Below are 23,214 nucleotides of genomic sequence, written 5' to 3' on the forward strand. Positions count from 1 at the left end.
CTGATTTCATGGATGCATGATTTTTTATACTTATCAAATATAGCCTTTATTAATAATTTTTAGTTGACTTTCTCAGTTTTTATATGTTTTTTCATTTCTGATCATTATTTTTAGTTTTGTTTTGTGGTTTATTGCATCAATCAGAACTTCTAGAACAATGCTAATAGTGACAGAAGGCTTGCTTATGTGTTCCCAAAGAGAAAATCCACTAGCATGTCACTGTCAAGTATATTATTGGTCGTTGGTTCAAAACAGTGGATCTTATTAAAGATGTAGTTTTTATTTTCTAGGTTTAAAATAGCTTTGAAAAGGAGAAGGCTTCCCTGGTGGTTCAGTAGTGGAGAATCTGCCTGCCAATGCAGGAGACATAGGTATGATCCCTGTTCTGGGAAGATTCCACATGCCACGGAGCAACTAAACCCATGGACCACAATTACTGAGCCTGTGCTCCAGAGCGTGGGAATCATTAACTACTGAGTCCATGCACTGCAACTGCTGAAGCCTGAGAACCCTAGAATCTGTACTCCACAACAAGAAAAGCCACTGCAATGCGAAGCCTGTGCCCTGCAACTAGAGAGTAGCCCCCACTTGCCCCAACTAGAGAAAACCCATGCAGAAGCAAAGACCAAGCATAGCCAAAATAAAATAAATTTTTAAAAAATTTAATAAGGAGACATTGATTTTTTTTTTTGTATGTTTTTTGAGCATACCATTGAGGTTAGTTTTAGGATTTTTCTTACTGACTTCCTATTTGAAATAGAAAAATTCTAGACTATTCAATAAAAAGGTAGGTCTGAGTTTGATCCTAAGGTATATGTCAGCTCTAACTCATCCTAGATCAACAGTACAGTCTTTTCTGACAAAAAAAAAAAAAAATTTATTTCTTTGATACATATTATCTCACACACATCTGGCAAATAGACAAATGATGTCAGTATAATGGAGAAGTCATTTTGGCTCACATGCGATTTTCCCCAGCATATTAATATTTCCAAGTAGGCAGACTCAAGTTTTCTCATGATTATTAAAGAGAAAGTCTCAGCAATAAGACCTTCAGCAGGAGGAAAAAAGCTGAAAAACCTAAAGAAGCGACTTACTTTTAAGTGATGGCTGAGTCAGTGACTTCAAAAAAACCATTACACTTTCCTTCTTTTAAGTTACCTGGAAAAGGTGCAGATGCAGCTGAAGAAGCTATAGAGACAATGCTCTTTGTATTAAAACAACTGATTAATTAAGAAGGCTATGTCCTGGGTCAGATTCTTAATTCTGATGAAAAGGTCTCTATTAGAAGTAAATATCCTCCAAGACCTACTTCTCAAAGAAGAGAGCGAAGTTCCAGTGTTTAAAGCAACAAGATTTTTCTGTGATACTGGGTGCAAACACCAGTAAACTGTTTGTATTTTTTTTCTTTTTCCTTAGTACTTCTATTAGGACTGTACTTCATTACAAAGTTACTTAGTTTTAAGTGTTCTTTGCCAATTTGATTTCTCCATCAATCCTATTGTTTTTAGCACCTGAATTTGCACAACATGAGGTGATTTTATTTTTAAATTGTTGTTGAGGTTCTAATCTTGCTCTGTTTTTGTTTTCTTGTATTTTCCAGCTTCACCTGTATGGGGTGGCAGAGAAATGTCTGCATTCCTCATAGAACCACTGGGTCTCATGCAACCTGCTTATCACAATGCAGCCCACTTGAGATTTTTTTTAATCCAGCCAGCTAACAGACATGACGTGTCTGCCATCAAGGAATTTAAGATACTTTTTTTAAATATTGAAAGTTTAAACATTTTTCATAGATGGAGTGCCTGCAGTGAAGACAGGAGGTGCGCAAATTTCTGAAGCATACTCACAAGAGTCTGGCCACTCTCAGGCTCCAACTGTCCTGTTTACAATGCACATCTGTCACCAAACTCCTGATGTTCTCCTACACAACCTGCTCCACCAACAGCCTTCCCCTCCTCTATAAGCAGTAATTCCACCCTCTCGGGCATTCAGACAAAAAGCCGTATTACGGCCTTTGTTCCCCAAGTCATATGCCCCATTCATTCACAAAATGCTGCTGTCTCAACCTTCCAGCTACATCCAGAATCTGAATGTGTCCTCACTTCTTCACGGCTACCACCATTCTCTCTCACCTGAGTCACTGCAATAGATTTCTATCTGCTTCTATCCTTGTTGCCTCAACACTAGTTTCAATAAGATGAGACCCTTTTCCTCGGAAAGCCAGAGCTTGTTATTCCTTTGCTCAAAAGCCCACAATGTCTTCCAACCTCACTCTAAGCAAAAGTCCAAGCTTCTCTAACAGCCTATAAGAGCCTATGTGCTCTGGCACCAACCACCCAGGACCTGTTCCTTCCCTCCACACACACCTCCAACCACTCTGGCCTTGTGGCCCCTCCACCTCTCAGGCATGCTTCTGTCTCCAGATTCTGTACTTGCTGTTCCCTCTACTTAGAACGGTCCTTCCCAAGTAATCAAGCTGGCTTGCCCCCTCATTTCTTTAAGGTTTTTGCTCAAATGTCATCATCAGAATGAAGCTTTTCTTGATCACCATATTATAAATTGCAAATACACACACACACACATACATAGACATTCTCTATTTCCTTTCCCTAGCTTATTTTTCTCCATAGCAGAATGGAGAAACTGCTAAACTATTTATTTTACTTATTTCTGTACCTGTCCGGTCCATTAGAAAAGAAGCCTGTTGTTCTCTGCGGCATCCCCAGAGCCTAGAATGGTTCTTGCTCAATAACTACTTGCTGAGTGACCAAATAAGGCTCACTGAATGATGTGATGAAGGAAGAGACAAAGATGATGCAAAGTTATGGCGTTCCTCATCACAAATTCAAGGAATACTTGGAAGAAGGTGAACAGTGCACAGAAGTTTATTGTAATGTAGTCATATGGCTAGGTTGTGAAAACTTGTTCAAGAGATTTACTGAGCTGCTTCCTCAGATCAAGGACACTTGAAATTAAAGGGTTTTGAGTGGTTCAACTTGTCAGACCCCCCAGCGACTCATAAGATTGTTCTTCTATGATGTGACAAGACATCCAGACACACCAAAACTGAGACTGCAAGGGGGAAAAAAGCAGAAGCACTGCTGATATGACCAAGGATATACAAGTGTTCTGACTCACAGTGGATACGGAAATCAAACAACAGGAGACTGCATTCACTTTCCAGAGCGGACCAGTTCCCTCACTCAACAGAATGACTGCATTTAAAAAGTAAAGAATCTTATAAATCAATCTGAAAAGAAATTAAAACATTTTAAAAAGAAGAAACTGCATTTTCAGTATCTGTGGTTGCCTCTGAAAGCCCATTCTTCAGGGACAGGCCTGAATCATCAAGCATTTGTCCCACTGGTATGGCTCACATGTTCATGAACAAACTGCATGAGCAAAAATCCAACCAACAAAAAGTCAATATTCATGACATTCTGAAGATGAATTTGCAAAGCTTAGAATAATCCTAAAACTACTCACATGTGCTCAACTTGGATGTGTTTTCTCTCTCTCATGCTGTGAAAATGTATTCTTTTTCTCCAAAGTGTGGAAATCAATCCTGGAGCTACCTTCTATGACGTAAACCTAGAGTCATAATAAATTGAAATATACCTGACTATTCACCTAGAGTTGAAGAATACGGCTGCTTCTTAAGTGCCACTTTCCTATTGTTAGGTCAAGAATGCTGTGAGTAGCTCCAGGCCTGTAACTGCACTTTGGAGATTAACAAGTTTATCAAATTATTTTTCAAGTTGACTTTGAACTAATTTTGAAATCTTAATATTAGAGATCTGTTTCATATCATCAATGTTAAGAATTTAAACTTCACATGAGCCCACACATGTGTGGATTTCAAATTATGTAATCCATTACTTTAAAAGCATAGGTGCTAACATTCCGGCAGGGACAAGGGAATGCAATACAAGGAATGCCTGAGAAACTTTATAGGCTGAAAGAGTTAATGAAGGAACCATGATGGCTAAATGCAATGTGGGATCTTGGATTGAATCCTAGGATAGAAAAAGGGCAATTGTGGAAAACAGGAAAATCTGAATAAAGGCTATAGTTTAGTTAATGATATTGCACCAATGTTAGTTTTTTAGTTTTGACAAATGTACCATACCAAGCTGTTAACATTAGTTGAAGCTGGATGCAGGGAATCCAGGAACATTTTCTACTCTTTACAACTCTTGTGTAAATCTAAAATTATTTCAAAATGAAAATTTAAAATGTTCTCGTTCTAGAAACACAACAAAAATTTTAGCCATTTAAGGGTGCTCTATTAAAATAAAAATTCACTGTCACAAAGTTGGTTTCATCTATTGATAATTATTGATACAAAATAAAGCAAGGCTACAGAAATATGGGATTTCAGCTACTCTCAATATGCAAATAATCAAAAATAGACACACTGAGTAACAACAACAACAAAAAACCTTCCACTGCTCTTTCACAACAAAACATAAATTCCCAAAACAAATAAAGGAAAACCACGTCAAGATAATTACAATCATATTTATACAGACTTACAGTGACAGTGAAGATCTGAATAAACCATTATTTCAGCTAATGCTGGGTATGAAAGACGCTGTAAATTTGGAAGGTACTTAAAGCTTGTTTCTACATGCCGGAATTATAAAAGATTACCTTATTCTTTATGCTTTCTCTGCAATGGGCATATCAAGATTTAAAATCTGAACAATAAGCATAATACGTTTTTCTATTAGCCCACATGATACCGAAATAAAACAACAGGAAGCTATTTCTGCTCCTGCAAGCTCTCACACCCTTCCTCCCCTTTTGTCCTCTCCCACTCCACTGGTTTGGACTCTGACCAGGCCTCTTTTCATAGCATCTTCAGTCTTGCTGGACCCCTCCACTGAACTCTAGTCTATCTTCCCATTCTTTTTTTTTTTTTAATCTTCCCATTCTTATAAGCTATTTTCCTAAAATTCAGGTTACAACACATCATTTCTCTGTCTAAACAAAAGAAACTCTAAGGCTCTACCTATTGTCTAAAAAAGAAAAAAATGATATTATAAGGGTGAAATAATTCACTGAAGCCATAATTTCAAACCTACCTTTCAAGGCTTAGCCCACTATGTCCCATCATAAATATGGGAATAAATATCTTTAGGTCTAAAGAGACTAAAGAAAAAGAAAGTGAAAATCGCTCAGTCGTGTCCAACTCTTTGCGACCCCAGGACTATCCAGTTCATGGAATTCTCCAGGCCAGGATACAGGAGTGGGCTCAACACCCACCACCAAGCCTCCCCCAAGCCTCTGCTCATGCCCTTCTCATTAATAAAATTACTTACTTTAGCTACTCTTTGCTGAGTGCTTGTTATGTGCTAGACACAATGCTAAGAGATTTACAATTAATTTTTTCTATTGTCTTCTTACCAACTCCTAGGGTTGCTACTAAATGAGGAAAAGTCAAAGCTATTAGCTAATTTTCCCAAGGTTACCTGGCAGGTAAGTGGCGGTATAAGAACTTGAGTTCCAATCTTCAAGTTCCAAACTCTGAACACAATCTTCTTGTCAACTTCTATCAATCCATTAAGTCCCAGAATAAATGCTAACTTCTATTACCATTCCCAGTTCATCCAGTTGGAAGTGATAATCTTTTCCATAGACCCACATGCCTGTTTGTCGTCCCTTGTAGCTCACTCGATAAAGAATCTGCCTGCAATGCAGGAGACCCGGGTTTGATCCCTGGGTTGGGAAGATCCCCTGGAGAAGGAAATGGCAACCCACTCCAGTATTCTTGCCTGGAGAATCCCAAGGAAAGAGGAGCCTGGCAGGCTACAGTCCATGGGGTCACATGAATCAGACACAACTTATTGACTAAACCACCACAACCACCACATGCCTATTTAATTTCCTTTTATAAATCTTAATTCATCCTGCTTTGTATATAGGAAACAATATATATGTCTGTATTACCCCTTGGATTCAAGAGCTTTGAGAACAGGAATAGCTAAATTATTATCCTTTACAACTTGGACTCATGATAATACCATGGGATAGCAGAATTCAGTAAATGTCAAAGTAGGAAACCATGTTCAGAGAAACTGAGACTTCTGTTTAATTCTCTTAGTTGTTCACATACACATACACACACAAATGTTTAAACTACAGCTACCAAGAATTTCACAGAATTCAAGAATACAGGCTTTGAAGCTTGACAAACCTGTTCACAAATCTTGGCTCTACTACTACAAAGAAACTATCTGACCTGAGGGGCAACTCACTTAACCAATGTGTGCTTAAGTCTTCATCTGTAACATTAAGATTAATTATAATAGGTGTAAAATATACAGCACTACATAGCAAAGTAAACTTCTGATAAATAGTTAAATGTTTCTTACGAGAACTTGTTTCATGCCCAGAATGATAGGCCCTCATCTCTTTAAAGAATGGTAGATGTTTCCATAGGAAGATGACATGAAACATTTAAAATAATAAGACCCAGGATGGTGATGGTGTATGATTAAATGCTAAGTGTTCAGGGGTAGGAATGATCAGCACTGACCAAAACGAAAGTCTTCCTGAAAGGAAGGAATATGAGTTGGCTCATCAGGACAGAATTTGGACAGAAGGGAGAAAAATTCCAAATAAGTTGAACATCGTAAGTAAGAGGAGTGACGCTGGAGTAAAGAAGCTTATTCAAAAAGTGTGCCTCCAGTACAATTTTTGCTTGGTGTACAAAGGTCAGATGAATAACATAAGGGCAGAGTCCAGAGCAAACTTTGAGTATGATACTGGATCTACTGCTAAACAGAACAGAAGTGGGAAAAGAGATGCTTCATATTGTTTATAGGTGAACACACAAAATGAGAATCAGTGGATTATTCAATAAAGGCATGAATAAGAGTATGCTATAATGAGCATAAACAAAATCTTGCTTGTGAATATATCCTTTGTCTTTATTAGCTTTATTCACTATTTTTATCTCTAACATCAATGTCAGTATTCCCACCCAATCCTGTCTTTTAGCACTATGAAACATATTTGTATGCATAGAGAAATAACAACTTAGAAAACTATTATATTTATTTACACACGACAGGGTGTAGATAAAGACAGAAGACATGGGGCTAAGGGTTCCTTACAAGTTAAGAATGCTGTTTTATTCTGAAGACCATCAGAACCAGGAAAAGTAGTTTATTCTTAACGTTGAGAACAAAAAAAAATTTTAGGCACATTCTGTTGAGAGAAAAACAAAGCAATGCCAAGTTGGTTAATGAGCTATGATATTGATATGAACTATCACTGTTCTGTGACAGCTGGTAAAGAATCAGATAATATACACAAACAATATACACAAAACATAACACCTTTTCAAAATGGACTCACACCTTCAAGATTCCTATTGCTTGAATGAAATTCACTCAGTTGCAGTTTTACACAAATCATCCACCATGAAATGGTCTAAGAGCCCAGCATCCTGAGTTTACAAATAGGTTTTTCAAATCAATGGGCACATATTTAATCAGAACTGAAAAAACTAAAAAGGAAAAACCTAGCTGACAAATATTAATGACAGGAAAAATGTAATCCACTCATCTCCAGTAGTCCATATTAACCACATTGGCAATAAGGAGTAACATAACACCCCTACTTCTAATTCAACATTTTATGTTCTAGAAATAAATTAGGGGTAACTCTTACTCTAGTCAAAATTATCAGCCAACAGGAATAGTTTATACTAAATGGAGAAAGTACTTTGAGAATTACAATGTCAATGTCAAAAAATATAGGAAAGAAAATTAAAAGCTAAATATGTTGAACCAAATAACTGTATCTTAACATAATACATAACGTGTTAAAAATGCTTATTTTTTTCTTTTTACTATCTCAGTCAGTTCAGTCGCTCAGTAGTGTCTGACTCTTTGTGACCCCATGAACCACAGCACGCCAGGCCTCCCTGTCCATCACCAACTCCCAGAGTCTACCCAAACCCATGTCCATTGAGTCAGTGATGCCATCCAACCATCTCATCCTCTGTCGTCCCCTTCTCCTCCTGCCCTCAATGTTTCCCAGCATCAGGGTCTTTTCCAATGAGTCAGCTCTTCACATCAAGTGGCTGAAGTATTGGAGTTTCAGCTTCAACATCAGTCCTTCCAATGAACACCCAGGACTGATCTCTTTTAGGATGGACTGGTTGGATCTCCTTGCAGTGTAAGGCACTCTCAAGAGTCTTCTCCAACACCACAGTTCAAAAGCATCAAATCTTCCAGTGCTCAGTTCTCTTTATAGCCCAACTCTCACATCCATACATGACTACTGGAAAAACCATAGCCTTGACTAGACAGACCTTTGTTGGCAATGAAATGTCTCTGCTTTTTAATATGCTGTCTAGGTTGGTCTTAACTTTCCTTCCAAGGAGTAAGCGTCTTTTAATTTCATGGCTGCAATCACCATCTGCAGTGATTTTGGAGCCCCCAAAAATAAAGTCAGCCACTGTTTCCACTGTTTCCCCATCTATTTGCCATGAAGTGATGGGACCAGATGCCATGATCTTAGTTTTCTGAAAGTACTATCTAGTTCCATTCATTATGGTACAAGAAAGGCCAGAGGCTGTGAATTTGCCTGTATCCCCTAGCAGATGGGGAAGACATACTTTCAGCATATGAACTAGCCAATGCTGCAAAAATTCTTTTTTTTTTCAATTGGTCCATAGGCCATTAATGGAATTTGGGATACCTAAAAATAAAGAGTAAAGAAAACAACCTAAGGCCTGTGTTCTAATTCTTGACAATTTGCTTACAAGCTAAATCATTTTAACTTCTATCAACTTGTTTTCTCATCTGTAAATAGGATAGTTATATCTAACACAGGACAGTTAATGGTGGCTCATTTTCTTCTTTGAAGGACAGAAAATGTCCCCACAATAATCAAAGGCAGTTCTCTAATTGGAAGGGGGTGCATGAAGATGGCTCTGCACAGTATTACACTGAAAACTGTGAAAATACTGTCTTATCAAGAATGGAGACTTGAGGAAACTATTCCCCAGTCTTCTCTTTGATGCCAGCACTGCCTGGTATAGTGACCACAGATTATATACAGGAACAGTGATATGGGAGAGGCAAAGAAGACCAAAAAATGACCATCCACAGTGCAAATTCAGATAAGGTATGCAATAAAAAATTATACTAAAAGTTCTTTCTTAGATTAATTGAATAGAAAAAGTCTGGCCTTCTACATTCTTGGAAAAATTAAATCCTCTTGTCAAGAATTCAACTCAACATTGAACACCTATTATGTGCAAGCTACTATGTAGGTACTATAAAAGACAGAGGAAAACATTAAAAGTCCCATGGGGCTTCCCAGATGACTCAGTGGTAAAGAATCTGCCTGCCAATGCAGGAGATGTGGATTTCATATATGGGTCGCAAAGATCCCTTCGAGAAAGACATGGCAACCCACTCCGGTATTCTTGCCTGGAAAATCCCACGGACAGAGGCGCATGGTGGGCTACAGTCCATGGAGCCACAAAAAGTCAGACATGACTTAACGACTGAGCACACACACGCACACACACACCTACAACAAGCCCAATACATAAAAATAATTCAGTTCAGTTCAGTTCAGTCACTCAGTCGTGTCCGACTCTTTGAGACCCCATGAATGGCAGCATGCCAGGCCTCCCTGTCCATCACCAACTCCCAGAGTCTACCTAAACCCATGTCCATCAAGTCGGTGATGCCATCCAACCATCTCATCCTCTGTCGTCCCCTTCTCCTCCTGCCTTCAATCCCTCCCAGCATCAGGGTCTTTTCCAATGAGTCAACTCTTCGCATCAGGTGGCAAAGTATTGGAGTTTCAGCTTCAACATCAGTCCTTGCAATGAACACCTAGGAATGATCTCCTTTAGGATGGACTGGTTGGATCTTCTTGCAGTCCAAGGGATTCTCAAGAGTCTTCTCTAACACCACAGTTCAAAAGCATCAATTCTTCGGCACTCAGTTTTCTTCACTGTCCAACTCTCACATCCATACATGACCACTGGAAAAACCATAGCCTTGACTAGATGGACCTTTGTTGGCAAAGTAACGTCTCTGTTTTTAAATATGCTATCTAGGTTGGTCATAACTTTCCTTCCAATGAGTAAGCGTCTTTTATTTACCATACCAGAAATACAAAAGTATCATGAAACTAAAACAGACACCCCATAATCCTAAGCCTAGCATTTAAGGTCTACCTTTCAGCCAGGTCTCACACTGCAGATAAACACATACTCCAGTCATTCCACACCACTTTTGCCAAACATATTAAGCACTGTATGCTTCTGTGCTTTTGCTCACGTGATTCCTTCAGGCAAAAATTCCTTTATCTACGTCTTACTGAAGTTATTATTCATCCTTAAGACCAAAGTCCATTCCTTTTGCTTCACAAAGCCTTTCCCACACCCAGCTGTAATTAAGGAAGGTGACTAAAACAGCAACAAAAGGATACCAGGAAATATACAGACAAAAGGAAAGAAATGCAAAATCTGTACCAGAGAAGCTAGAAGGTAACTATAAGTTAAAAATTTGTCAGAATCTTCTAGAAAACCATCATCTCATGCTACAGAGAAAATGAACAAGTCTAACAAGGTCTGGCAGGAGGAACCCAAGAGGTAAGAGAAAGCCATCAAGATTATGGGATAATAGAAACAACAAAAACCCAGCAGCAAAAATCTGAGAAATGTATCTAGGGATTATGAAACCTAAGGCCTTAAAGTCACAGTTAGCATTTTCATCTATTATTCCAGAAGAACTAAGAAGTATATGGAACGTTAACCATTGGTTAACGTTAATGATAATGGAGGGCATTAAAAAACAGAATTTAGTATTTTATAATCTTAAGACATTGGTGCCAATGGTAAAGAGCCCGCCTGCCAATGCAGGAGACATCAGAGACACAGGTTTGATCCCTGGGTCGGGAAGATCCCCCGGAGGAGGGCACGGCAACCCACCCCAGTACTCTTGCCTGGAGAAGCCCATGGAGAGGGGAGCCTGGGCTACAGTCCACAGGTTCGCAGAGCTGGACACAACTGAAGTGACTCAGCACAAGACAACGCAGAGATTAAGCACCAACTGTACCAGCGGGCTCCTGATGAAGTCTGAGAGGATGCCTTTGCCCAGAAACTGGCTTATTTCATCAGAAGTTCTCCACAGAAGGGCCTTTAACTACAAATGGAGGGGTGGAAGAAAGGAAGGAAACTATAGTGAAACTATAATGTATCATTTATCCACCAAACACTTGCTGGCCATCTATCTCCTCTGTACTAGGCCCCAGTATAACGCTGGGGATACAGCAATCAACAAAACAGACAAATTCCTGCTCATGGAGCTTATGGAAGGAGAAAGTCAATAAAAATACGTTAGTGATTTCAGGTGATGATCAGCTTATAGAAAAAGAGAGCCAAGTAAAGAAAGAGAAGATGAGAGGGCTGGGCTGGAAGGGCTGCTTCAGAACTGTGGATGCAAGTCTGGCAGATCTGAGGGTGGAATCAGAGAAGAGGAAGGCTCTGACAAGGACACGTCTGCAGACAAGGCTCAGGGCCAGAACATAATGAATTAAAACAATGGTAAGAAAGGAGAAGAGGTAGGCAGAGCCAGATGAGAAAGTCTGGATGTCACATTTAAGCGTGATGAAGTTGCTGGAGGGCTCCAAGCTCAGAGATGCGATCTGAGCTGCTCTTTGATCACTCAGGCTGCTGTGAAGAGAAAGGACTACAGGTACCAGGTGCAAGATGCTAATCTGGACTAGGCCAGTGGCAGCAAAGGTGGTACATGTCAGATACTGTATGTAAATAAACATGAGAGCCAGTCCTAGGGAAACATTTTTGGAAAAAGGGAAGCATCGCAAAGATGACCTTTCAATATAAGACAAGTGCAGGATGTGTCATACACAAGCCCTGACTGTCAGTGCTCCTTTAATCCTCTCCTCCCCACTGGGGGGTGGACTCCCTGAGAATTTTCATTCATTGCTATATCTCCAAAGCCCAGCACAATGCTTGGAATACCAGCAGGTTCTATGAAAAGACTTTTTTTTACCACTAAATCTTGACACTCTAAACATAGGAAACTACAACCTTATAGGTATCATCAAAATTTAGTGTAGGATGAGACTCAACAATGATCTGTAAACACTGCAGCCCTAATACGTGAACAGGTGATGAAATTCAGAAAGAACTCTACACTGTTTCAAATAAACAAGTTTACCCAGTCATTGACAGTCTCTGCTACATGTCAGACCAGTGCAATACCCTGAGAACAGAGAGACACTGCCTCTCCTGTCTCCCAGGGAGGTATTCACACCCTGGTGATCCAGACAAGTTATATGCCCTCTTCAATGGCAGAGAATGAGAGGAAAGCACAGAGTAAGAAACATGTTAGCATCCCCATTTTTAGAAAAGGGAACACCACAAACTTTGCAACTGAGCCCAACTTCAACTCAAGGTAAAATTCCAGAACAGATGATCAAAACAGGGTTTGTGGGCACTGAGAAAAGGATGAGGTGAATGGTTTGATCTCATCTCTAATACTATCTCTCATGATAAGATGGAGAAAAATAGACTAAAATAAGGGTCAAGTATATCTGGAACTGCTAGAATGGTCTTGAGAAAAGAACTGATTAAGTAAACAGAGGTCCTCAAAAGAAATGAAAAATATTTTAAAGTAAAATGATAAATGATACCAAGGCAAAAAGATAATGGCACAGGAGTAGTTCCAAAGAAAACAGGCCAGCTAGACCACACTACAATGAACCCACAATCAGTAAGCCCTTCATGAAGACATAAATGATTTGCTGACCAAATTATCAGATGATAAAAACTTGAGGAAGCAATAGCAAATACAACAGATAATAAAGTCGGAATTCCAAAAGCTCATACAATCTGCCAAACTGGGCAAAAATCAACAGCTTTACATTTTCTCAGAAAATTCAAGTTTTCTACTTATCTTTTAAAAATCCAACAATACTAGAACATGGTTGGAAGTTGGGGGGGGGGGGCGGAATGACTTAGGGCTTTTGGTGGACATCAAGCTAATGTAAGTAAAGTTGCTGAAAAGGCTAATGCAACCTTTGCGTGTGTGCGTGCTCAGTCATGTCTGACTCTTCGCAACTCCGTGGACTGTATCCTGCCAGGCTCCTCTGTCCATGACATTTTCCAGGCAAGAATACTAGAGTGGGTTGCCATATCCTACTCCAGTGGATCTTCCTGACCCAGGGATTGAACCATCTGCATCTCCTGCATTGGCAGGCAGGTTCTTTACCACTGAGCCACCTGGGAAGCCCAATGCAACTTTAGGCAACACTGAGAATTCAGAAGAAAGAACTGACTTCTTTCATTGCCTTCTCCGGCATTTAAAGCTGCTCCCTCCCAAAATGCCACTTAAATGACAGTAGAGGAATTCAAAATATCTTCTCCCTTCTATGCACCACACTTCAGTGGAACTGTTAAACTAGAATTCACTCATACAGATAAGAGACTTGGGTAACTTCTAGTAGTGGCTAACTGAACATATGCATTTAATGCTACTGCTGCTGCGTTGCTTCAGTCGTGTCTGACTCTGTGCGACCCCACAGACAGCAGCCCACCAGGCTCCGCCATCCCTGGAATTCTCCAGGCAGGAACACTGGAGTGGGTTGCCATTTCCTTCTCCAATGCATGAAAGTGAAAAGTGAAAGTGAAGCCGCTCAGTCATGTCCTACTCTTCGCGACCCCATGGACTGCAGCCCACCAGGCTCCTCCGTCCATGGGATTTTCCAGGCAAGAATACTGGAGTGGGATGCCATTGCCTACTCCGGCATTTAAAGCTGCTCCTTCCCAAAATGCCACTTAAATGACAGTAGAGGAATTCAAAATATCTGGAACTAGGATTTAGGTAGGAGAGAGACAATTAACCTAGCAGACTCCAAGAAACTAAATCCTGAGTCAACAGTGGGAAAGGCCAGGAAGCAAACCGATTAATGCCGTAAAACGCTCCCAAACTTCAGGAATTTGTGGTATATGACATCTCTGGAACCAGAGGAGACAAACGGGAGGATTCATGAAAGGGAGCTGTGAGACCCTTGGAGCAGGAAGGGAACTAATTGCCCCTCCTCTATCCAGAATAGTTATGGGCAAGGGGAGAGAAAACAAAAGGAATAAGTGCAAGTTTACAAAGTAAATACTGAGACCAAGGCCTTCTCCATTTTCTTTCCCTGCTTGGGTCCCAGAATTCTAGCAGTCAGACAAATACTCTCCAGGAGATGAGAAGAGATTTCCTGGAGAAAATCTGATCCGTTAAAAAAAAAAAAGACCAAAACATACTGACACTGAGTGTTTCCAAGAAAACAGGGCCTGGCCGAACCACCCTACGGAGCTTCCCTTGGTGGCTCAGACGGTAAAGAATCTGCCTGTAATGCAGGAGACTCAGGTTTGATCCCTGGGTCAGGAAGATCCCCTGGAGGAGGGAATGGCAACCCACTCCAGTACTCTTGCCTGGAGAATCCCACGGATAGAGGAGCCTGGCAGGCTATAATTCATGGCTCGCAAAGTGTTGGACATGACTGAGTGACAAACACACAGACCACCCTACAGTGAACCCCACAGTCAACAACCCCATCCCCAAATGAATACAGTGCTTTCAACAAGCTTTTGGAGCCTGGCACTTAAACAATGAGCAGATAACTAAGTACCACCAGACAGTCAAAGAAGAAACTTTAACGTGAATGCAGAGACAAACAGAAGAAACTAAGTTGGAAGAAACAGATGATGCAGATACAGAGAGAAGTGAACTTAAAACAAATGCACACACATACGCACAGAGAAGAGATGGCACAAAAATAAACAATAATGATGAGAACAAAGCAAAAATACCCTATGAAATGAAGAACTCGTAGCAGAAATAAAAATGTAATAGAAAGACAAATAGAACAAATCTAATAGAGTATGGATTAGAAGACAAGGAGTTTAGAAATGAAAGAAAAGGCAAGAAAAGTAAGGAACAAGGAAAACAGGTGGGAAAAAAATCAAAGAATTCAGGAAAAAACTTCCTAACCACAAAATAGAAATTTCCAGATTGAAATATCCCCACAGTGTCCAGCATAATGGATGAAAACAGATCCACAAAAAAGGCACATCACTGAAAAATGTCAGAAGATGGATCACAAGGAAGACCCTAAAAGGTTCCAGAGAGAATTAAAAAAGTTCAATACAAAAAAAAAAAAAAAAAAAATCAAGAACCAGAATCGGACTTCAATAGCTATCCTAGCAGGAAGAAGACAAAGGAAAAATACATTTTAAATTCTGAGAGAAAATAATTTCCAATCTAGAATTCTAAATCCAGCCAAATATTAAATATGCATGAAGTAAGAATAAAAATTTGCAAGTTATCAAAAAATTACATGTATCCTTTTCTCAGGAACCTACTAAAGGAGGTATTTTTTTTCCAAATTAAGGGAATAAATCAAGAAAGAAAACATCAGGACAGGAAAACTGACGAGAGAAATCAAAGGCTCAATAAATGCAGAACTATACCACATTCACAGACCGGAAGACTCAATATTACTTAACAAATTCGTTCCTAATTGATCTATAGTTGCAGGGCTTCCCTGGTGGCTCAGACAGTTAAGAATCTGCTTGCAATGCAGGAGACTTGGGTTCGATCCCTGGCTTAGGAAGATTCCCTGGAGAAGGGCATGGCAACCCACTCCAGTATTCTTGCCTGGAGAATCCCATGGACAGAGGGGCCTGGAGGGCTACAGTCTATGGGGTCTCAGAGAGTCAGACATGACTGAGTGACTAACACTTTCACTTCACTATAGTTGCAACACAAGCCAAATCAAAATCCCAGCAGGATTTGGGGGGGTAGATATTGATAAGCTGATTTTAAAATGTATAAGGAAAGACAGAAGACTAGAATAGACAAAACAGTTTTCTACGTACTCACACCACTTGATTTCAATATATACTATAAAGCTACCATAATCAAGACCATTTGGTATTAGTGTCAAGACAAACACATCAATTAAATAGAAAATTCAGACCCATATATACATGGCTAATATTTGGGAAAGGTACAAAAGCAATTCAATGGAAAGAAGTATAACCTTTTCACCAAAGTGTACTAGAATAATTAGACACCCCATCTCCAAGCCAGGCTTCAGCAATATGTGAACCGTGAGCTTCCAGATGTTTAAGCTGGATTTAGAAAAAATAGAGGAACCAGGAATCAAATTGCCAATATCCGCTGGATCATCGAAAAAGCAAGAGTTCCAGAAAAACATCTATTTCTGCTTTATTGACTGTGCCAAAGCCTTTGACTGTGTGGATCACAATAAACTGTGGAAATTCTGAAAGAGATAGGAATACCAGATCACCTGACCTGCCTCTTAAGAAACCTGTATGCAGGTCAGGAAGCAACAGTTAGAACTGAACATGGAACAACAGACTGGTTCCCAATAGGAAAAGGAGTACGTCAGGGCTGTATATTGTCACCCTGCTTATTTAATTATATGCAGAGTACATCATGAGAAATGCTAGGCTGGAAGAAGCACAAGCTGGAATCAAGACTGCCGGGAGAAATAGCAATAACCTCAGATATGCAGATGATACCACCCTTATGACAGAAAGTGAAGAGGAACTAAAAAGCCTCTTGATAAAAGTGAAAGAGGAGAGTGAAAAAGTTGGCTTAAAGCTCAACATTCAGAAAACCAAGATCATGGCATCCGGTCCCATCACTTCATGGGAAATAGATGGGGAGACAGTGGAAACAGTGTCAGACTTTATTTTGGGGGGCTCCAAAATCACTGCAGATGGTGATTGCAGCCATGAAATTAAAAGACGCTTACTCCTTGGAAGGAAAGTTATGACCAACCTAGATAGCATATTAAAAAGCAGAGACATTACTTTGCCAACAAAGGTCCGTCTAGTCAAGGCTGTGGTTTTTCCAGTGGTCATGTATGGATGTGAGAGTTCGACTGTGAAGAAAGCTGAGTGCTAAAGAATTGATGCTTTTGAACTATGGTGTTGGAGAAGACTCTTGAGAGTCCCTTGGATTGCAAGGAGATCCAACCAGTCCATCCTGAAGGAGATCAGTCCTGGGTGTTCATTGGTAGGACTGATACTGAGGCTGAAACTCCAGTACTTTGGCCACCTCACGCGAAGAGTTGACTCACTGGAAAAGACCCTGATGCTGGGAGGGATTGGGGGCAGGAGGAGAAGGGGACAACAGAGGATGAGATGACTGGGTGGCATCACCGACTCGATGGACATGAATTTGGGTGAACTCCGGGAGTTGGTGATAGACAGGGAGGCCTGGAGTGCTGTGATTCATGGGGTTGCAAAGAGTCAGACACAACTGAGCGACTGAACTCAACTGATGCAAACAAAAAAACAAAATCCCAACCTATACCTCAAACTTTATCTAAAAATGAACTCAAAATGTATCCTAGACATATGTGTCAGATGTGAAAACAGAATATTGTAGGGTAGTGTGTTACCTTGCTTCTTAGCTGGGGAAATATGAAAATCTGGAGTCTGCTTACTCCTGATATAGGCTACCAGGCAGTTCTGTGGTTTTCAGACTCTCTTCTCATCCACACCCTCAGAGATCCCTAAGCCTTAGACTCCTGCTACTAGAGGCAGAGATAAATACCAGTGTTCAATTCGCCAAGTTGACTAGATTTATTGGTCTCATTCCAAACACAGATATTCTAAATTTTCCCCAGGCCTTCTAGCTTAAAGGCAAAACAGACGTTTTCTTCCTCCAACTCTACTTCACCATATCTTTTCTTCCCTCCTTTCCCCTGTTTATTTTTCTTACTTAGACTTGCAAAATAAAGCTACACAGCCAGTTTTAAAACATGTTTTAATGAAATTTTCTTAGTACGTGATTTCCACATAACTGGGACACCAACACAAGAAAGATGAAGTGAATACTTGGTACGATGTGAAGGGAGATCTCAAATTGATAACTTTGAAACAGGCCTGAGAAGCGAGAAGCCCAGACTGGAGCTACAGGAGATGTCCTGTCGGGAAACTGAAATTAATTAATATCTAAGGGGACTTCCCTGGTGGTCCTTTGGCTAAGACTCCATGATCCCAAGGGTTAAACCCCTGGTCAAGGAACTAGATTTCACACACTGCAACTAAAGATTCCACATGCTGCACCTAAGACCCAGTGCAGCCAAAAAAATAAAAATAAATAAAATAACAATTTTTTTTTAAAAAAGACTATCAAAGGTATCTGTGCTGACTCAAAGAAATTCACACAACCAGGTAAGAATGTAGAGGTCAATTAGTCCTCAACAAGTACACAGAAAACCAGGCAAACAGCAAAACACGACAATTATATCCAAGAGCAACACAAGATTATGTAGGAATGATGAAATACTACACGAGTCAGCTTAAAGAGCATTTATGTAGTCATAATGAAAGGACCTGAAGATCAGTCCAAACAGAACCGTGACACCTCTACAGTAGGATAGGCGGACTGGAAGCAAGTACATGGAACATAAGTACAATCTTCATCTTCCACAGTGGAGGCCAAAATTAATGCCAAAAACTAGAGTCAGGTGGCAGCAATATAAGCATGTTAGAGATACAGAGAGAAATAGCAAAAAGATTTAGTTCAAAGATTTAAAAGTGATGGCCTCAGGGAAGCATAAAATGGGGGAAAGGCTTTTTAAAAAATAACAATTCTGCTTCTAATGTTTGACTCTTTAAAAATATAGGCATGTATAGCTTTGATAAAAATAAAAATTAAATAAACTTTAAAAAAAAATCAAAGCTTAAAGGGGAAAAACAGAGAAGCCCAGACTAATACAGAATCTGGAAGCATGATACTTAGAAATGGCAGTATAAACTAAGGGTTTTTAAGTTTAAATGTATACAATTCAGTACACATTAAGGATGATTTCAGTTGTTTTCTCTTCAATTATTCTATATAGCTAGTGGGTGCAGAACTAGAATCAGCAGTAAAGTTACATGGACAGAGAGGTCACCTGTGCAAAGAAGCAATTTCTAATAACTGCCTGAAAGTGGAGTTAACCGACTCAGGAAGCAGTGAGTTCTCTGCTGATGGGAGGTATTTAAGCAGAGCCTGGACAAAACCACTTAGTGGATGTGATATCTTGGTAGGTTGGAATACAGAACTCTAAGTCCCCGCCAGTTGTGAGATTCTGTAAAAGGATTCCCGGTAATCATCTCCTTTGAATTAGCACCTTCCAAAGTGGGACTGGTAACACTGGTAGGCGCAGCAGTTTAGGTACTCAGGACACACAAGCTTCTTCCTTCTGCCTCATCTCCGTCGCTTTTTAGCTTTCAATTTTTCATTTCAGAAGTCTTAAGTATATTTACATTTCATTACAAATCATCCAAGATATTTGGAAGCAGATGAGATATAAATAGACTTAAAGAGCAGAAGAGAAAATGCACGTCTGGATAGGAGAAAACTGTTAAGAGAAACGAGAAGATGGTCTGACTGGTGGTAAGAAATGCAGAATGGGTACCCACTCCAGTATTCTTGCCTGGAGAATTCCATAGACAGAGGAGCCTGGTGGGTTAGAGTCCATGGGGTCACAAAGACTGAGCAACTAACCCAAGAAATGAAGAATCAATTCTGAGTCCTGTGGTTCGGCGACTAATGGACATTAAACAGGTCACGGTGCCCAGTTAGGTAACTGCACCTGGGCTTGCTGGCAGGGTGAAAGGGCAGAGATCTGTGGCTCAGTCACTAGACACAGATGAGCCGCAAGAGAGCCACCTGAGATTAGAGAGCAACAGCAAAGGGACACTTCTGACTTGTTCTACCTTAAATATAAAGTTCCTAGAACCTAGTACCATCAAAGAACACAAGTCACTCTGCTTAAATGCTGGTCATTTCAATGGGGAAATAAAGATATTAAACACATTATAGGTCCTATCTTTTTAAGGGATCACCTCAAGAATGACTCATCCACAGTATTCAGGGAAGTTTCACATTATTTTCTACTCAAGGACAGTAATTTTTCTTTCATTCCATGTCATAAAATACTGTCATGACTACAGAGACAATAAATTTAGCCCAAAGCTTACCAAACTCCATTCTTAACCAGTTAAGAGTTGACACAGAACACACTTCAAAAATAATATTTAGGGAACTTCCCTGGTGGTCCAGGGGTTAGGACTCTGCGCTTCCACTGCAGGGGACACAGGTTTGATCCCTGGTTAGGGAACTAGATCCCACATGCTGCAACAAAGACCTGGCGCAGCCATGTAAATAAAAATTAGAATCTATCAAGAAATTATCGGCACCGTGCACTCAGTAAATGGTGTAACTTTTCTGGGGCTACTGAAGAGAGACTCAGGTGAGCCCCGACACTCTGTGGATGTCCCTCAGCCCTCCCTGTAACAGACTGAACACTTCAAGGGAAAGGCTCCTTCTTGGTTGAATCCAGTCCTTAGAATCCTGAGTAGCACAATGCTCAGTAAATGCTGAACCAAAACAAAGCATGTGACAGGCCTGGAATTTTCTCTGTATTCTACCAACATTCTTGATTTTCTTCCTTTTTTCTCAGGGCCTTCCCCTCATTCCTGAGCTCCTCACAAGCAGGCGTCATTTCTGCAGGCTGCTCTCTACCCTTCTGGCCACACTTTGAACAAAATAAGTAGGATTTGTGGCTCTATCCACTCTACTCCAGGCAGGCACTGGGAAGATGGGCCAGAAGACCTGTCACCATACACCTGCACAGTGGTGGAGCTAAATCTTTTCTTATAAATCTATTTAGCAGTGCTGATCACCTAGCATACTTTCAGGTGCTGACAAGGCTGTGGTCTCCAGCTTATGATATGCTCTTTCTTCCCTGACTGGCTAGTATTAATGTCTTCACCAAGACTTCATTATAATGTGGGAAAACATGCTAACAAGGGCAGTTTTAAAATCACCAGAATTAACTTAAAACATTTCACATAGTGGCTTCTTTTAATTTTCTGGTTCATTCCCATTTCCTTCCATTGAAAGGTCACCTTTATTTTCATAGTAAATTTGATAGGAAACATGAGCATCACAGGGCTTCCCTTGTGGCTCAGCAGTAAAGAATCCACTTGCAATGCGGGAGACCTGGGTTCAATTCCTGGGTTGGGAAGATCCCCTGGAGAAGGGAAGGCTACCTACTCCAGTATTTTGGCCTGGAGAATTCCACGGACTCATAGTCCATGGGGTTGGAAAGAGTCGGACACGACTGATCGACTTTCACTTTTCACGAGCTTCACAAACTAAATTTCTAGTCTCTGAATAACCCATGCGCTTAGTCGCTCAGTCATGTCCAACTATTTGCAACCCCATGGACTGTAGCCCACCAGGCTCCTCTGTCCATGGGATTCTCAAGGCAAGAATACTGGAGTGGGTTGCCATTTCCTTCTCCACTGACTATCCCATGCCCCCACCACATATATTCAATAATTATTTATTGAGGATCTATTATTTGCTTGGTCTTCCCTGGTGGCTCGGTCGGTAAATAGTCTGCCTATAATGCGGGAGACCTAGGTTCAATCCCTGGGTCGGGAAGATCTTCTGGAGAAGGAAATGGCAACCCACTCCAGCATTCTCGCCTGGAGAATTTCATGGACAGAGGAGTCTGGTGGGCTACAGTCCATGGGGTCACAAAGAGTTGGACACGACTGAGTGACAACACTTGCACTTATTTTCATTATTTGCTTGGCCCCTGTAGTATCACCTCTGTCCTGGATTCCTTCTCCAACAAAAGATAATCAGCATTTAACCAGCAGGTCCCATCTACCGAAGTCCATGTGGAATGCTGAGTAATAACTCCAACTACTCCTGTGGTCTCTGCCACAGACCAGGGCTACAGGAGAAAACCCCCAAAGCAGATGGCTGCTCCCCTTGCTTGCTGTTGGCCCAGCTGGCCTCACAGCAGTTCTATTCTGAAGTTCTAAAGTTGAAGGATCCTTTTGTAAACTCTTAACCTCCCTACCTTCTTGGAAATCTCAAAACTACAAATCTGAGAAATTATTCACATGAAAGGCTTTTTCATTATCCTAATATACTTGAGTAACTTGACACTTATTTACACTATCTTGCCAGTATTGTAAAGAACATGTTGAAGTTTGTGATGTGCTCAAACTCAGTTTCAAACCTTCTAAGCACTTCCGGACTAAGGGTTGCTTGATCAAGAACATTCCTGCTACCACGCTCACTTAAAGAAACGGAGAAGGAATATTTCAAGCACTGTTTCTCAAAGTATGTCCTGTAGGAGAAGAGTTCCTCAAGATGAAAAGAAAAAAAAAGAAAGAAATGTTAGGGACAAATGAACTGGAGGCCAGTTAAGCCAAGTTAGACTGGTTTCTGGTGTGGGGATGTGGATTGTGGGGCAGTGAGCCTTTAACAGACTGATATGCTGATGTGGTGGAGAAGGAAATGGCAACCCACTCCAGTATTCTCGTCTGGAGAATCCCATGGACAGAGGAACCTGGAAGCCTACAGTCCATGGGGTCACAAGAGCTGGACACGAGCACCATGCTGACGTGGCTCCACAAATGGGTGTGGGGTATGGAATGAGCAAGAACCCTACAAGCTTTTCTGACCTCAGAATCCTTTCTCAGAAGACCACGTTGTAGCCCTGGCGCTATGGGAGCACATACTTGGGGAAACACTGCCTACAGTATTCTTTCGTAAGTGACACTTGTATCCTTACATGGAGGGCACATGCAGCACTGCCTACAGCAGGGCCTGCTGAGCAGCAGGTCACGGGGAAGTACGTCCCCTCTGGGGGCTTCCTACTCTGTGCTTGTCACTACCTCAACAGAATCGTGTGTTTCCACTTGGTCCAGGATTACTTTCTCAGATTAAACTATAAACCTTTAAAACATTATTACCAAAACTAGAATTGCATTCAATTTTAAAATGAAGTATCTTATTAAAATGCTATTCCCATATCTTCATAACTGAAATCTGCTTCAACCACCAATGTCTATTCCACATGTTTTTCTTGACGTAAAAGCAAGGCTAGTTTCAAAATATATTTAATATATTAGGCTTTACAACTTGATGTTTTCAGACTGTTTTCCAACACGTGATGTTTTTAGAATCTACGAACAGACAAAATCATGTGCAATATTTCAAAATCCATTTGGAAAAAACTGAGGTTTTAAACTGAAGTTTAGTTTAAAAAACAAACTCCAGCTTTCACTCTAGAGGTAAAAAAAAAAATCTCTGCCCTGGTAAC

The 23,214-nt window shown here is 40.5% G+C and overlaps 1 protein-coding gene and 1 non-coding gene across 4 annotated transcripts in view; one reads left to right on the plus strand and one right to left on the minus strand.

Annotated features, from left to right (window-relative positions):
- SLC44A1 (solute carrier family 44 member 1) overlaps nt 1-23,214 on the minus strand; it is a 212,292-nt gene that overhangs the window by 175,827 nt on the left and 13,251 nt on the right. The gene's annotated exons all lie outside the window — the stretch shown is intronic.
- On the plus strand, nt 20,133-20,205 carry TRNAG-UCC (transfer RNA glycine (anticodon UCC)). Its single transcript has one exon. It is a non-coding gene; the product is annotated as a tRNA-Gly (tRNA).

Source organism: Dama dama, chromosome 16 (assembly GCF_033118175.1).
Source record: "Dama dama isolate Ldn47 chromosome 16, ASM3311817v1, whole genome shotgun sequence".
Taxonomy (NCBI): domain Eukaryota; kingdom Metazoa; phylum Chordata; class Mammalia; order Artiodactyla; family Cervidae; genus Dama; species Dama dama.